A 12,594-nucleotide genomic window follows, 5' to 3' on the forward strand; every position below is an offset into this window, starting at 1 on the left:
GAGGGTTTCACAGAGCAGTAACAGCCAAAAGGAAACCTGAAGGACCGCTGGCCAGGCAAAAGGGGAGCTGGCACATTTCAGGCAGAGGGAATCGAACGAGCCAAGCCTGGGAGGAGAGGGAATGTGAGGTTTTGGGGGACCCCACTGTTTGTTCAGGGTGGCTGCACTATGAGAGCAAGAGAGAAAGTAGAGAGAAAGCTGCTGTGAGAGAGGAACTCGTGAGTCAGACTGTGCAGAGTACAGGGGAGAAGTGTAGACTTCATTCTGAAAGCAGTGGGAGCCACGGAGGGATCGTCAGCAGAAAGTAACACCACCAGATTTGATTTTCAGTAAAATAATTCTGAGTGCTCTTCTGAGAATGAACTCAAAGGAGACTGAAGTCAGGGAAATCAGCTGTAGGAAGAGATGCGATAATGACACAGGTGTGAAATGATAGTGAACTTGAACTAACGTAGTAGTTCACTAACCTTAGGTTTGGTTGCTGATTTCAACACCCTCTTGAATCAGTACTGAATAAGCCCATTGGAATCTATATCACAAACAAAACTAACAGTAATAATGGTTTTATTTATCAAGTCCTTACAATGAAGCCAGGCACTATTAAATATTACTGCATTTAAGAATGAAAACAACATGATGATGCTGGCACAGTTATTCTCCCTGTTTTACAAATGCAGATTCCTAGGACCTACTGGAGCCACACTAAACCCAAATCTTCAGAGGTGGTGCCCAGAAGTCTGCATGTGAGATCCAGCAATCTTAACGTGTGCTAAATCTTCAGAGCCGCTGCTGTGAACTCCAAATCATGTGACATTCTTATTCTGGGGAATGGCTTCAATTAATAAAAAAAATAATAATTTCAATTCCAAAAATAACAATTTCAATTAACCTGGGCTGCCTCATGCTTAATGACACATAAACGCCCCAAATAGTACAAAATTCCCCAGTGACAAGTACATAAAACGTGTAGCTGAGTGATACTGACAGGCACTTTTAAGCAGAGATGCTACTTTAGAGAAAGGTGTCTTTGGGCCCCAATGGAATAGGCTTGAGGTACAGAGGATGGTTCTGGGTTGAGGAAGGATACACACCCAGGATTCAAAGAACGCCCTGGCATGTGGTCAGACTGCAGAACCTTAGCGCTGGAAGGGACTGAAACACCCTCAAGTCCAAAGGTTTTCAAACTGTGTTCCAGAGATCGCTAGGGTTCCGTCAATATCCCTAAGGCGCAAGGTGGAAGCTGGCCCTTCAGGGTTTGGGCTTTCCTCAACCCAAGTAGCCCAGCCTCCCTTAACTATTTTAATTATTTAGTTTGATCTAGAATTCTTTTTGAAAGAAGGAGATGGGAGACATGGAGAGAAATAAAAGAAGGCGTTTATACAGTCAACAAGTCTGCCACATGTTTTCTGAGCATTTGTGTACCTGGGAATCAGGGCGAGCATGGAGGATACTAATGTGAAGAATGTATAGCCCCTGCCTGCATCTGTTAAGGATTTTTGGTTGCAAGCTACAGACATCAACTCCAGCTAACGTCAACGGGTAGTCAGATTTCCTCAAAGGTCCCTAGAACAGAGCAGAGAATTGAACAATCAGACTTCATGTGGGGCAAGAGCCAATAAGCTCTAGGGATCAAAGCAGGGAGAGCTCCTTAAGACTGTCAACAGAATGTTTCTGCTCTCATCTGTGAGTCATTCCTCTCAAGAACCAAACACTCAGGGAAAAGCTAGAGTCTGATTGGCTCAACCTGCATGATGCTCAGCTGGGCCAAACACGTGGGACTATGGAAGCGCTGATAGCAGAGTAGATTTGAGAAAGGATGGGTAACACTCCCAGCCAAAGCACATGGGAAGGGGTGGGGTAGTTCTCCAATGGCAAAGGGGGTACTCTTGACACAGGAAGGTGGGGTAGAAGTTGAACAAGGAAAAAGAGCAACCGTGCACCAGATTCTCGTAGAGAGCTTAGTTTTGAAGGGGAGGTATTGGAAATGTACATTTGTTGTTCTGCCCAACAGCTCCCATGTCTGAAGCCTTCTCCCTAGCAATCCTTCTTTCATTCTGTGATATAAATAGACGCTGGTATGTTCTCAGAGGCTCACCCACCCTGATCGCAGTTGACTGGCCCTAGGGTGGACACCCGGCCCATTCTGGGTCAATCAGGGACTCTCCGGGGTATTTAGACTTTAAACTGAGTCCTCAAGGATCACTGGCAGCCATTCCTCTCCCCACTCGGGAAGCTGGTCACAGACAGCGAAGACACAGAGTTGAGAGACAGAGACAAGTGTGGCTTTATTTGAGCCTCTGGCTCTAGTTGTTCCTGAAGCCAAACTACCCCTCTGCCCTTCCACTATGACATAAGGTAAACTCATAGTCAACAACCAATAAGCAAAACACAACATTTTTTCTTTGGCCTAAGTTAATTCAAAGTGGGATGAGGGCCGGCCCCATGGCTTAGCAGTTAAGTGCGCGCGCTCCGCTGCTGGCGGCCCGGGTTCGGATCCCGGGCGTGCACCGATGCATCGCTTCTCCAGCCATGCTGAGGCCATGTCCCACATACAGCAACTAGAAGGATGTGCAGCTATGACATACAACTATCTACTGAGACTTTGGGGGGAAATAAATAAAATTATAAAAAAAAAAATACAAAGTGGGATGCTATCAGTTGCAATCAAAAGTATCTTTACCAATGTAAGTGCGTAAAGAGCCGAACACCAAGGCCATTTGTGACCAATGCCATCAGAACGATCTGGTGTTTGGAAGAGGGGGAACCAAATGCATCATTCTAGTATCTCTCATTTACAAGCACCTAGCTTGAGTTGGGCATGCTAGAACCTGACATACATTCCTTGATTTACTTTTTGCATCAGCCCTGCAAGGACAAGTTCTTTCTCACAGGGAAGAAATTGAGGCCAAAGAAGTTAAGCAACTCACACACAACTGCCCAGCTAGAAGAAGGCAAAACCCGGACTAAAATCTGGTCCTGAAACACACATTCTTTGCCCTGTAGCCATAAGTACTGAGGCACGCTTTATTCTTTCCAACATGGACAGGTCCCCCAGCAGCTTATTCAGAATTATAATCAAGTTGCATCTCTGCCCCCTTAAAATATGAAATTTTTTCTTTTTTTTGCTGAGTTAGACTCGATGTTAATTATCATCTCATTATAGCCCATTATTATTTAGGATGTTGCTGTAGAGTGGAGTTTGCAAACATATTTCAATAGCACCTCGACCCCTCGGGCCACCACGACTGTTGCATTTCTCTCTGTGTGCAGTTTTTACAACTCTCTGTTGTTCCTTAGGGTTAGAATTTATGAGCCTGACACCTTGGCCGGGGAACGGCGCATCACTATTTCTGAGTTAGGGCCCTTCTGGGAGGGTGGAGTGCGGGGCAGAGTGCTTTGTTCACACAGCAGACGGGGATGTGTGTTATTTGTGGTCAGGACCACATCAACACAAGAGCACAAGTCTTCTCTGCAAATGCAGATGGCGCCCTGGGGCAGAAGAAGCTGTGTGTCTGAACTCAGAGAAGCTACGATTTTTGCCAGGCACTGGCTCTACCAGCTGTGTGATCTTTGGCAAGTCACTTCCCCTCTCTGGGCCACCATCTTGCCACAAATAAAGTAAGAATGCTGTTCTAGATCATCCTGTCCCACCAAACCTCCTCCATGGAATGCCGGTGCAGCACAAGAGGTTCTGTGAAACAAGAGTTCTGGGATCAAATAAACTCGAGAAAAGCCACATTAAAGTTAAATTGGTTTGATTACTTGTGAGCCTCCTAGAACCTCGAATATATTGTTTTCTCACCATCACTCCGCATCACAGGATGCAGCACTGTCCAGATTTTTTTTTCTGATCATGAAGGAATTTGATATTTTTCCAAGAACAGCTTTTCACATCCCACAGGACATGGTGTTTTCTTGGAACACAGTTTGGGAAACTCTGGATCAGAGAATGATCAAATGCTCTTCTGTGCTCTCCTTGGTGCCCCAGAAAGCCCCGTTCATTACCTCATTACCTGCTCGTGTCTCACGAAGTTCTACTTTTCTGGTACCAACCTGGATCTATCCACCTCTCCCCATTTCCATTGTGGCCCTCCTAATCCAAGCCCCACCACTCATTCTCTCCCTCTCTCCCTCCCCTTGTCTCTCCCTCCTAACTGCTCTCCATGCTTCCCCTCTTGATCTAACTAGAATCCTTTCTCCACAAAGCAGCCAGAGATCTTCAGGAAGTTAGACCAGGTCCTTGATGGCTTAAAGGCTGCAGTAACATCCCACTGCACTTGGCATAAATCCAAAGGCATTACAAGAGCCTACCAGGCTCTTCACAGATCTGGACCCATCCTGCCCCCACCTTCCCGTGCTACTTGCACCTTCTCTCCCTGTCCTGCAGCCACAGTGCCTTAGCACCTGTTTCTTCTGTTCAGCAGGCACTTCCCTCCGATCCCCACCTCACTTATGCCCTTGTAGGTCTTAGCTCAAGCATCCTCTCCTTAGGGATGGTCATCTCCCTGGCCTCTCCAGCCGGAGTGCCCCCACAGTCCCCAGTCACTCTTCTACAGTGGTCTCCTCATGTATGTGTTGTCTTATTCATTGCCTACCTCCTCTCTGAAGGAGTGAAAATTCCTTAAGAGCAAGGCCCTAGTCTGCCTTGTTCACGCTGTATCCCAAGAATCTATGACACGGCCGAGCACAAACCAGGCACTTGAGAAATACTTTTTGAATGAACGAATGAATGAATGAATGCATCAATCTACGCGTCCCCAACAGACACTGAGTTCCTTGAAAACAGAGGCTACATTTTACACTCTTCCAAGTCCCAGCTATCTCATCCCGAACCTTTCTGGGACTATTCGTCTTCTGTGAAATGGAGAGAACAGTGGGCACCTCCCAGATGTGTAATGAAGACTAAAGGGAACCTTTAATATGTGCCTGGCAGATACAGCACTTGGATAGTAGCTTCACTTCCATGTCATTATTCATAGACGCCACAGTTCCTAATCCAATGTCCAGCACAGAGTCAACCCTCAATAATTGTTTGCGGAACAAAGGAATGAATGGAATGGATGATTTTTCTAAAAATGCCCCAGCCAATCAGATATATGAAGCACCACGCACATGCTCCCAAAGTCTGCCACGATCCCTCCAAGTGGGTGGTCTGATCTGAATTTGATGCCCCGAACAGAGACTAAAAGCCTCTGAAAGGTTGTGGGACACTCTTCCCTGAAGCTCTTAAAAACAGGGAGAAGCCACTGCTCTGAGATCCAGTCCTGCCTGTGAGAGGAGGAAGGGATAAAACGGTGCCTGACTTCCAGTCAAGTACCAGTCACCATGGTGGGCATCAATGATAAGTAAGACATACGTACTCCTTATCCTCACAGACCCTCAGCCCCGTGGCAGAAATAGACAAACATGTAATTACAGTCTAGTAGGTGTGCTGTAGGAGATGCCATTCCGGCACAGAGGAGGGGGAACCAAAACAAGTGTGGAAAATTAGGAACTGCTTCCTGGAAGAAGTGAGGCCCAGACTAACGGTGAAGAATGAGAAGGGCTCAGCAAGGAGAAGAAGGTATAGGAAAGATTCTGGTCAGAAGGGCCGAGCCGCCAATTAGGTGGAAGGTACAAAGGATTCTGGTTTGGGCGATCCTGTGGCTCGTGGCGTCCAAGTGAATGACGTGCCTTCCAAACCCCTCCACGTGACTGGCTAGGCTGTGACGGCATCAGACCTGCATAATTTACCTTTAGCCAACCTGGGATTCTTAAAAGTCCCAGCTTTTCTCTGCATCGTCCACTCTGCCATCATAAAGTGTCTGTTGTCAAAGGCTGAGGCATGAACAGCAAAAACTCCTGTCTAATGAGAGTGTATGAGTGTGGGTATGTGTTTCTGGACTAGATTCCCTGGGGGGTTCTTGTAAACCAAGATCTCACTTCAGTGACTCTATCACGGTAATTAATACACTCCCTAAGCAGGCCGTGCTGCCGAAGGAAAGATAAGCTGCGGTCAGATGGGGCAGGGGTGATGTCAGGGAATTGGAACAGTCCTTGGAGAGTACAGAAGGTCCTTGAAGCATGGGAGCATCTGCAGTTAAGAGGGCTGTTCTAAGTAGGAGTTTTCATCTACTGCTTTGGAGCTGACAAAGCACTTTCAGAATCATTATTTTATTGAATCTCCCAAGCGTTATGACTGTTCAAGATGACAATATTTGGGTAATACAGGAAGGTGTCCCCCAAATTGAAAGACACAGATTGAATTTCCATGTCATTATTCATAGCAGGTACATGGCAGTGGGATGTAGAGCCTGAAGGAGAAGGAGATGGCTGGTATCCACTAGGGCCAGAAGGAGGATTATCTAGTCCAGAACGGAGAAATGTTGGCAATGTCCATTTGGGTACCACCCAGGGAGAGACAGCTAGAGGTAACCAACTTCCGGTATTCCAGTCTCACTGCCAGGAGCCCCCTAATGTGGAGACGGATGCAGAATGGGGGTCAGCAAACTACAGCGCACGGGCCACCTCCGCCTGTCTCTCTAAATAAAGTTTTATTGGAACACAGCCATGCCCATCCATTTATGTATTGTGTATGGCTGCTTGTGTACAATGACGGCAGAGTTGAGTAATTGCAAGAGAGATCATAAGGCCATAAAGCCTAAAATATTTACATTGACCCTTTGCTGACCCTGATGTAGAACACGGTACAGCACCACACACTGGTGACTTACTCAACACCCATTCTTAACACTCTTCTCCCTGGTCACTCTCTACAACAGGCAAGGCTAGTACTTGGTCTGCAGATATTGTTACAACTCTGCCAGTTGCTCATGGTTGGCATCCATTGTGATTGGCCTATGCCTATGCCCCACTGATTGTTAAATTTTATCACCCCGATGATAGAGGCTAGAAAGGTAAATATTCAGTTTATCAACCACCCTTGAAGTTAGATATGGCCAGGTGACACAGTTATAAACAATTAAATGAAAGTAGAAGTCTGCTGATAGGATTTTGGGAAAGCTTTAGCCTTTCTTCCTTTCTGAACAGTGATGAGATGCCTGGCACTGAGGCAGCCATCTTGTGAACAAGAGGTAGAAAGAGACTAAGTTGCTGGAGGCATCTTTGAACAACTGAACCAATGCTAACAACTGCTTATATCCAGCCTTCTTCCTACGTGAGGAATATAAAATTCTATTTGTTTAAGCTGCTATTATTTGAGAGCCATGATTTGGTGCTTTACACATTCCTAATACAGTAGCCACGGCAGCAAGCATTTCAGGTCCCTTTGGCAAGGCCATCCCTATGGTGAGATGGCTACATCAAACTCTTCTAATATACATTAGACTCATCTAACTCCCTTGATCTGCTTCAATGCTCACCATATGACTTTTTCTTTTTTTTTTTTATTGTCAATCCTCCTCCTTTCCACCCCCCCCTTTTTCTCCCCAAAGCCCCAGGAGATAGCGGTATGTCATAGTTGCACATCCTTCTAGTTGCTGTATGTGGGACGCTGCCTCAGCATGGCCGGACAAGCGGTGCTTCGGTGCATGCCCTGGATCTGAACCCGGGCTGCCAGTAGTGGAGCGTGTGCACTTAACTGCTAAGCCACGAGGCCGGCCCCTACCACATGACTTTTGATAAGAATTTGCCTGATGAATGGGCTGTGAGTCAGAAACAGCAATTCTAGGACTAGTTCTGCCACTGACTGGCCCTCAATCCCTGCGCATCCTTCTTGCTCTTTCTAGATTTTCAATTTCTTCATCTGTAAATAAAGAAGATAGACTTCAGCATCTACTCTTTTCTCTTGTTCTCTCATTCTGTAATTCAATTCTTTAATTCTAAAATTGCACGAAGAAAGAATAAAGTGACAATTGGAAGTGAGCGTTAAAATAATTACAAGCTTCCTGGTGGCCAGGCGGAAAATGATGATGACATAACTCTCATTGTTTAATAAAAGGAAAACTAGAAGCTTATAAGAGAGACAGTTCGTACTGATGCAAAATTCAAAGTATAAAGAAGACAAAAAAACACCTAAAGGATAATGCTTTCACCAGTGGGTTTCTTTTATCTTTTTTAAATAATTTTATTTATTTATTTTTTTCCCCCTACGCCCCAGTAGATAGTTGTATGTCATAGCTGCACATCCTTCCAGCTGCTGCATGTGGGACGCAGCCCCAGCATGGCCAGACAAGCGGTGCGCTGGTGCGCGCCCAGGATCCGAACCCGGGCTGCCAGCAGTGGAGCGCAAGCACTTAACCGCCAAGCCACGGGGCCGGCCCACCAGTGGGTTTCTAAGCCTTCTTGTCAGTAAGCCCCAAGAGAGCAATGCAAACACTAGCACACTCATTTGTTCCTTGAAGACGGTTTGTTCATCTAGCAGTTGATATTAACAACGTGTATATTATAACATTCTTTTTTTCACTAAGACAAAAATGCCGGCTAACATTGAACAAGTAACGTCAGTTACTAATGCACACTGGATATTTCTATTCGCCTCTCCCAGAGCTCAGAGGCTTCCCTTCCCACCAGAAGAAAAGCGTTGCCTGCGCTAGTAAGCAACACACGTGTTCTCAGTGCTTTACAATCAGCAAAGTGTTTCAATCTACTTTGTATTTGGTCTTCACAACAATCTGTGAAGGAAACAGAATCAGAATAATGACACCATGTTGCAAATGATGAGACTGAAGCTCTAAAAGCTTAAGCGAGGCGACATGGTTGCCCAGGTTTGGTTCAGGACTGAAACTGAACGCCTTCCCATTTGACTCCATGGCTGGAGGTCCTGCAGGGAACACCACCACCTCTTTCCACACAGGTGTGGCTCACACCTATGTCCAGGCACGTCTGCGGGGGCCTCTCTCCAGAGTGATGTGAGGCCTCATTGGGCGACTCCCAGGCACCAGCTCCACTTGATTTCTGTTTCGAGCGCCGTCAAACAGAATCAATGAAGCTTCAATATATTCTCTCAAATATATGGTCCTGACAGCAAGTTCGATGCCTTACAATAGCCTAGTTCCGGCTGATTTTAAAAAATTAAGATTAGAAACAGGAAAATGGAACAAAGCGGAAATAAAAGATATGAATTGAGTCTTGGTCTGAGGAATCGATAAAGGATAACTGTGGTTCTCTGTGGGTCTCTGCATCTGAGCCTGACCCTAAGGACCAGGCTATCACACATCTGTTCCTTGCTCTTGGCTTCCAGGTCACCACTCTCAGACCCTCTCACTCATTCTGTCTGTCACTCATTCAGCAGTACAGGAGCAGAGATGAACAAGACACCTGTCTGGAGAGGCTGCAGCACATTCAGCTGAAGAGCAAGGATCTGGGAGGTAGAGTTTACAACATCCTTCTGTGCCTTCATTTCCCCATCTTTAATAATCATCATGATAGGTCATACTTATTAGGAGTTAACTTCATGCCAGGCACTGCTCTGACTGCTTTACATGTATTAATTCATTTAGTCCTCACAACAACAAATGAGGTAGGCACTATTTTTACAGCCTTTTCACAGATGAGAAAACTGAGGTGCCGAGAGTTAAAGAAATTTGGCCAAGGCCACATATCTAGGAAACGGTGGTGATGAACAGTCCAACTCCAGAATCCAGGCTCATAACCACTGCAGTGTACAACATGTAGACCAACGTTGTCCAATAGAATTTTCTGCTCTGATGGAAATGTTCTGTCGCGACCAATATAGTAGGCAATAGGTACATACTGCTAGTCTGACACACCGCCAACAGCCACGTGTGGCTATCAATCTCTTGATAGTACAACCAAGGAAATGATTTTTTTAATTTAATTTAATTTAAGGTAGTTTAAATTAATTTAAACGTAAATAGCCATATGTGGCTAGTGGCTATTGATTGCACAGCACAGCTCTGCATTGCAAAACGCAGATAGTAACACGATATTCCTCATAGGCTCTGAGCCTTTGTGCAGTAAATGTCTGTAAACTGTTCAGAACAATACCCGGCATATAATAGGCACTCAAGCTACGTGAGCTGCTATTTTGGCCATAGTAGGCATCGAGCAAATATTTATCTGCAATCTCTTATCTGAATTATAAAATCTCCAAAGCTTTGAAAACCAAATTTTGTATGTGCATGTATGTATGTGTGTGTGCATGCATGTGTGTGTGTGTATGTGTAACTCATTTTGGCAGGAAATCTAAGCTGACTTGAATGAATTTGGTGGTACAAACTGACCTGAACTGAAAGACACTACTTGTAGTGTTTATTCATCCTACACTTATATTTATTATACATTTTACTGCAGAAATATTAATGTGTTTGATTACAGGTGCTGCCCAAGCCTGGCAGGGGTGTTACGTGATATGTAATATACTATCATATTGCCTCTCTCAGATCTGAAACATTCTAAATTTCTGACACACATCTGGGGCCTAAGGTTTCAAACAGGGGATCGTGCACCTGCATCTGCATTTTTATACAGGGCTGGCTATGACGGATGGAGCAGAGAAAACGGGACCTGAGTGCTTGCTGGTGTTGCCGTTGGAGAGGAAGGCAGTCATCCCCAGGCAGGCTGGCGCAGGAGGGGGGCTGGAGCTGCCCCGTGGGGAGCAGGCAGACGCAACAATGGGACAGTGGAGCAGCCACAGCAGTGCTCTTCCTGGGGTAGCCACGTTTCCGTCATTGCTTCATGAATCTGCTCAATAAGTTTATCTCAATAGTCCTGCAGGGAAAGGGACATGACATTCTTATTCATTTAGCGAGTTAGTTATTGCAGATGCTCTTCTGGGACTCCAGGCTGATGATGCACAGAGCTCCTGCCCCCTCATACAGAGCTAGCCTCTGACTCCTTCTCCTCACCCTACCCCTACATTCCAGAATGTCAGGGTTTCAGAAAAATGGGCCTACCTTACAAACATCTTTCTCATACTGCCGGCTGGCCGCGGTACCAGAAATGTCCCTTTCTGGCCTCATCCTTCAAGACTGGGCATTTTATCCCGTGGAGATCTCCATTTGAAAGGCAATGCAGTGAGGCAGAGCCCGTACTTCCTAACTGTGTGATTTGGGGTAAATCACTTAGACTCTCTGAGCCATAATTAGTTCACTCATAAAAGAGGAGCAAATAATACTGTTGCAAAGGGTTCCTGTGGGCATAAATAATGCACCTCAGAGTGTCTTAGCAAAGTGCATGGGACGCCGTTAAGACACTCCCTGAGTGGCGGCTGGCGGATCTGAGCCTCCTCTCAGGGGACCCTATGCGTATACAGATGTAGTCACCATCTTTCTCACAACGGAGAAGAAAAAGCATGGGTTTGGAATAAGACTGATGGACCTCATACAAGACCTGCAACCCATGTGAGCCTCAGTTTCCACCTCCATACAAATGGGAATAATGCATCCCTCTTACGGTAACACCTTGAAAGAACCAAAGGGGTACCAACGCATCTAGAGAGCCCCACAGTGTCTGGCCCCTGGGCGATGCTTCTCTCCTCTTTCCTACCCATCCCTTCTGCTAACAAGCCAAAGGCACTAAAAAGACTATGACATTTTCCTTTCAACCTCAGCTGCCTGATAATTCCTAACTAAGAATGACGGAATTCAATACCAAAATCAATGAAGAAGAGCCACGTGGCCCTTCTTAATCAAAATCTAAAGCAACTGTGCCATCGCCTGAGGCCCTATCAGGGGGAGCATGAGCGGGAGAAGAAGCAAGGGAAGACAGTGCTTTTCCGAGTTACCTTCTTCAGAGAAGCAAGAGCCAGGCAGAGTTGGCCTCCGTCTTTAATGATAGGATATAATTCCAATTACACAACTTAATTATGACTGGATGAAAAGGACAGCATGAAAAACTAGGTGTAGGGAAGGGAGTTTTGTCTCGTTAGGTTCACTGACACCTCATTAGGGACTTTGAAAAACATTCTGCTTCCAGGCAATTTTGCTACTATCTCGATTTTTTTCCACGTTTATCTGGCTCCATTGATTCGACTTGACACAAGTAGGAAAATGGATCTTTGATTTTTTTTTTCAGCTCATCAACCAGCACGTCTAGTTCCCCACTTCAAACCGCAAGGATCTTTGTCAGATTATGATCATCGACACCACAGGACTGGAGCTGCCAGAGTAATCTTCCAAAACATGAGGTGGATCACGTCACATCCCTGCTCCAAATCTTTAATGGTTCCCTTTGTCTATAGGATCACATCCAAACGCAACAGCATGGCATTCAAGTGCTGCCTACTTTTCCGACCTCATTTCCCACCTCCTTCTTTCAAAATGTCTATTCTGGTCGTAACAGGGCTACCTAACATTCTCCTAGGCCCAACAGACGGTGCCATGATGCTCATGTTTCCATCTTCTTTCTCAATCTCCCCTACTACCTATGAAAACGTCACTCATCCCTAAGGATTCAATTCAAAAATTCAGTTTTCGATCCAAGTTTGCTTGTTTTTCCCAATCAGAAAACACCCTCTCACTCTTCTTTGCACTGCCAGTACAAACATCCTTGGTACTAGGACTTCGTGTCTTGAATGATGGTCAATGGTCCATGTCTGCCTGCCCCACTCAACTGTGAGTTCCCTGAGGACAGAGGCCTGCTTCTCTTCTCTATGACTGCGACACACAACACAGGTGTGTCCAGATGAGATGT

Source organism: Diceros bicornis, chromosome 13 (genome assembly GCF_020826845.1).
Source record: "Diceros bicornis minor isolate mBicDic1 chromosome 13, mDicBic1.mat.cur, whole genome shotgun sequence".
Lineage (NCBI taxonomy): Eukaryota > Metazoa > Chordata > Mammalia > Perissodactyla > Rhinocerotidae > Diceros > Diceros bicornis.